Raw genomic sequence first — 5,818 nt, 5'->3', positions numbered from 1 at the left:
ATTACAAAAACTGCTTTTAATTAACAAGGCTATCCTTCTTGGCACTGCATGGCCACTGGGATCTAGAAGAAACAAAATATGAATATTAGATGGCAATAATATCTCAGATTTACACAATCCACTAAAATGATGTTTGCACACCATTGAACCACATGACAATCCCTTAAAGATTGGGGGGGCGGGGTTATTATCCACATTTTATACACGAGGATATGAGGCTCAGAGGATTGAAATGACTTGCTCAGAGTCACAGCCTTCATAACTTTCATCGGTGCATCTGGGCAGCAGATCTTATTCTAAACCTCAGGCTCTCTCCACCACATAAGGTTGACCCCCACTGGCCTTAGTCCATGTGACAGAGTCATAGACTTCTACTTTAACGTTCTAATTTTTGACCTAGTTCTTTCTTTCATGACTGGATCCCTAAAAGGCTGTGATCCCAGATACATCTAGCGTAATGGCTAAGTACACAGTCTCAGGAGCCAGGCTGTCTGCTTTCAAAGCCTGTCTATACCACTCACTAGCTGTGCAATGTTTGGCAAATTCCCTAATCTAGTTGTTCCGCATTTGTAAAATGGAAGTATTAACGTCTGAATATCATACATTTATCTGAAGGTAAAATGAATCAATACAGGTAAAGCACTTAGAACTGACTCTGGAACACAGTAAGGAGTCAATACATGTAAACCACTCTTATGTAACCAAGGACAGTGTGATGAGGTTTTCCTTTCCTTTTCCTTCCTCTGTGTAACAGTATGGCTCACTCTAAACAGTAGGTGGCCAGATACACATGTATCAAGAGCCTGGTAAGTGCAACCTTATTTTCTCTTTGCTTTCTTCTGATGCACTTAGTTTGAAGTATTGATGCAATTTCTCCACTCTGCCTTGGCAGATTCTTTAGCATCGTGAGTCACTACCAAGGTGCACGAGGGCTGATCCCCTTTACCTCCATATAAAGCTTTCTCCTGTCCTTGCCCTCAGACATAATTAAGGGCAGTGTGACAAGAAGAGGTTCTAGGAACGGCCCTTGAGGTCCCGAGCCTCAGTCTCTGAAACTTGTGAATTTCTCTTGTAATTGTGTTATGACACATGGCACAGTTAACCTCAAAGGAAAAGTATCCAGGTGGCCCTAATCTAATCACATGAGTCCTTAAAAGAAAAGAAATTTCTCCAGCTGGTTACAGAAGCAGAAGGCCGAAGCAGTCGGAAGGATTCAAACCGCGAGAGGGACTGGTATGCTTTCGCCTGTTCGAAGATGTGAGGGGCTGCATGGGAAGGAGCGTGGGCAGCTTCTAACAGCCAGAAACAGTCCCTGGCGAGAAACCTTGTCTGCCTCGTCGTGACACCTGAGTAGAGCCCAGCTGAGTCTGGCTGAAGCTCCTGACCTACAAAACCATGAGATAATAAGCGAGAGTAGCTTTAAAGTGTAAAATCAGTGATGATTGTTCCAGCAGTGATAGAAACTAATACAGCCAGGAACCTGCCGATTCACTCTCAGGAAAGTCTTTGTGCTGCCTGAAGGAGCTAAACCCGAGGTGCTTTCCTTATTACTTGGAAACAAAAAATCTGTACTCTGAAGCTGATTCTTCCTTTGGGTGCCTAACAACTGGGAATGGAGAAAAAGGAAAAGAAAGAAGTTTCTGAGGCAGAGACATTGCATAATGGGGGCCTGTGGGTGAGGTTTTGCACTTCGGCTACAACACTAGTGCTATTTGTGCACAACATTCGTAGAAATATTTTTAACTTATGCTTTGAGTAGATGAGTTTGTAGAGAAAAATGTTAAGAGTATCAGTTCTAGAGTCAGATGTCTTTTGCTACCACTGGCCAAGGATGTAACCTTGGGTAAAAAACTTTGCCTTGCCAATCCTCATTCTTCATATCTGTAAAATGGGGACAGTAACAGCGCTTAATTTCATGGTATTTCTTGAGAGAGAATGTTTATGAAGCACATCCTTCAACGCTTGGCTCCTATTAAGTGTTAACTAAATGGTTATAATTAAAATTATTCATGTATTCATTCAAAAAGTATGTATCAATCATCTACTGTGTGCCAGGCATTGCTAGGCAGTGTGAAAATACAAATATGAATAAAGAATAGCCTCCACCCTTAAAAATCTTTCACTGTAGTGTAATGTGCCCATATGTATCCTGTATACATTTATTCATATATGTAAATTTTCCTGTGTGTGTGTGTATGTTGGGGGCGCCAGTGGTGTGAATTCTTTTTTTCTTTTTTTATTTCAGCATATTAGGGGGTACAAATGTTTAGGCTACATATATTGCCTTCACCACACCCGAGTCAGAGCTTCAAGCGTGTCCATCCCCCAGACGGTGCGCACTGCACCCATTAGGTGTGTATATACCCATCCTCCCTTCCCCTTCCCTGAAAGTGCAAAAGAACAAAGTACTACATTCAAACCTAAGGGGGCCTGGAGGTTGCAGACCCAGCTATCCATCTTTCTCCTTCCCCTCGGAGATGGGTGGCTGTTTACTTCTGGGAACACTGATGATATGGCTATTAAATCATTTTGAGTGGTAGAATTGGGAGGTCCCGGCAAGGCCTTCCCTTACACCCACCCTATTCTGGCACAAAGAGGGGTGTTATGCCTCATACATGCCAACCAGCAGGCCGCAGGAAAAAGGCTCCCCATGCCAAATAGTTTCGCCCAGTCCTCCCCTTGAACAGGGGAAGCAAAAAATGATCCATCAGCCTGGTTGTCTAGCAGTCCTAGAGCTGCTCGAAACAGACCCATCAGTTGAAAGGATAAATATTTACTCTGAGCTCATCTGAATAACCCAGAAAAGGGACTCTGTTTTTTATCAGTAATAAAAAACACTCCCACCTAAGCTTGGATTTAGAGCTTTTTGTCTTTCAATTTTGCCTGCCTAGAATCACTCCAGCTTCCTGTGCGAGACTAGATCAGGATTTCCTCCTGGCCTCTGAGCTATGCTGGGGGTTGGGGGTGCACGTGAGCACAAAGGGGATGTTCTGACAGGCGAGACCTGTTTTCTTTTACTGCAAAAAGTATGTGTGGCCTCAGTCTGGCTCCTCGTACACAGGTAACTGGAATATTTGCCCTTGGGAGAGAAGGCGCAGAATGTTCTCTTAAAGTGCTCCAACTGGTGAAATAAGAGATTTTAGATAAACAGCTTTTGAGGGACCCCATTTCCTGAGCTATGCTTTGATCACATGACAACAGCGCCAGTGAAAACACTTTGTTATCCTTTCAAGGGAGATGTTCCAGAAAGGACTCCTGCCTGGGTCACGGAGGTGAGGGTTTGGGAGGAGGGGGGTAGAATGAAGAATGAAAGGAGATGGGATGGGGCTGTTCACAGACAAACTTGGGGTGTTTGTCTTTCACACCCTCCCACCCTACTTTCCCTTCTGCATCCCTCCCCCACCCTCTTTCTGAAAGCAAGACCAATGTGGCAGAAAGAGCTCAGATTCTGGAAGCAAAATAATTGTCTTCAAGCGCAGCCCCAACTTACAGCCTCAAGCTTAGTAGACACTCAGAAAATGCTAAATGAATGAAAAGGTTCCATCATTCTTTCCACCATGCAGATGATTCTTACCTGTTTTTTGTTTATTTGTTTTAAGAGACAGGGTCTCACTGGACAGGGTCTCACTCTGTCACGCAGGCTGGAGTACAATGACAGAATCATAGTAGGTCACTGAGCCTCGAACTCCTGGGCTCAAGTGATCCTCCTGCCTCAGCCTCCCAAGTAGCAGGGGGCCACCATGCCCAGCTATATAGATGTGTTTTAACCCCTCTGAGCTTCAGTTTCTGTTAATACATTTGCATAATGGGGATAGTAATGCTCAGCTCTAGGGCTGTGTATGGGTAAATAAGCAAATAGCGTATATACCTAGTACAGAGACTGGTGGACTTTGTGGCCCACTAAGTGTTAGCACAAATCTTAACATTAAAAGATGTCCAAAAGAATAAAATTAAATTAAATTTAAAAAAGATGTTCAAAGACGGAATTACAACAAATTTAGTTATAAATCTAATTGGCTTTTATTCACAATTCATAAATTGGAGTAGCCTACATTCTGTAAAGTAGAATGACAACTTCCACTCATCGATAGCAGAATAGTGGGTTTTGTAAGATGGGGACAAATAAACACAACAATAGCAAAAAAAAAACAAACTAATTTTTTAATATTGGGTTAATTTTTATAAGGTTTAAAGCAGGGAGTTCTTTCTAATTACACTGACTCAGTAGACTGGAATCTCCTGTTTTCAGGGTGGGAGAGTCTGTTTTCAGTTTTATCTGCTTTCTTACAGTTTCAGTTAAATTACATGGCATTTAGCATGAGTGATTCCATTTTGGTTTGGGCTCCTACCCTGGGCAGCCTAGGGTAGGAGCTCAGTCCAAAACAATAGCCTCACATAATTTTGTTTAACAAGGGCTCTGGAAAATCACAAATGTATAAAAACCAGAGTATTTTGAAATTGTCAGTCCAAAGGTTTACTTAGTCAGGTTTTGCAGAAGCAGCTTAGCAGGCCTAGACCAGGTGGAGATAAACATCTTCCGTTGAGGGTTTTTGATGCACTGAGTCAGTGACCTTCCAGCATCTCTGTTATTCAGACCCACGAACTCCAGGGGTGTTTTATATCCTGTAGACATGATCTACAGGGAATTGCCAATGCAGCAATAGAGATCAATGAGAAAGCACTTCTTAGTCCTTAATCTAACAATAAAAATACATTCTGCCTCTCTTACCACAGTGGAAACTGCTGAATAATTCCCAAACACAGTTTACGCACCTATAGTAGTACAGTCATGTGTCACTCAATGAGGAGAATATTTTCTGAAAAATACATCATTAGGCAATTTGGTCGTTGTGTACCGATATCACAAAGTGTACCTATACAAACCTAGGTGGTATTGCCTACTATACGCCTAGGCTGTATTGTGTATAGTACATTGCTCCTAGGCTACAAACCGTACAGCATGTTACAATCTGAATTCTGTGGGTAATTGTAACACAATGGTAAGTATTTCTATATATAAACATATCTAAACATAGAAAAGGTACAGTAAAAATATAGTATAAAAGATAAAAAACAATACACTGGTACAGGGCACTTTAAAGCTTCCAGGAGTGGAAGTTGCTCTGAGTCAGCGAGTGAGTGGTGAGTGAATGTGAAGGCCTAGGACATTATTGTACACTACCGCAGGCTTTAGAAACACTGTACACTTAGGCTACACTCAATTTTTAAAACAAATTTCTTTCTTCAGTAGTAAATTAACCTTAGCTTAGGGTAACTATTTCACTTTATACAATTTTATTTTTTTAACTTTTTGACCCTTTTTTAATAGCACAGCTTAGAACACAAACACGTTGTACAGCTGTCCAAAATATTTTTTCTTTATATCTTTATTCTATAAGCTTTCTTCTATTTTTAAAAACATTTATTTTTTGTTTTACTTTTTAAACCATTTTTGCTAAAAATTAAGACACAAGCACACGCATTAGCCTAGACCTGCCTGGGGCCAGAATCATCAACATCACTGTCTTCCATCCCCACGTCTTGTCCCACTGGAAGGTCTTCAGGGACAATAACATGCCTGGAGCTGTCATCTCCCATGACAGCAATGCCTTCTTCTGGAACACCTCCTGAAGGACCTGCCTGAGGCTGTTTTATAGTTAACAATTTTTTTTTATAAGTAGAAGGAGTACACTCTAAAATGATGATTAAAACATATATAAGCCAGTAATGTAGTCATTTTATCATTATCAAATATTACGTACCGTATATAATTTTGTGTGCTGTACTTTTATATGACTAGCAGCAGAGTGGGTTTTTT

This window comes from Propithecus coquereli, unplaced genomic scaffold (genome assembly GCF_000956105.1).
Source record: "Propithecus coquereli isolate 6110/MARCELLA unplaced genomic scaffold, Pcoq_1.0 Scaffold234, whole genome shotgun sequence".
NCBI classification, from domain to species: domain Eukaryota; kingdom Metazoa; phylum Chordata; class Mammalia; order Primates; family Indriidae; genus Propithecus; species Propithecus coquereli.
Note: the sequence above shows the minus strand (reverse complement) of the source record.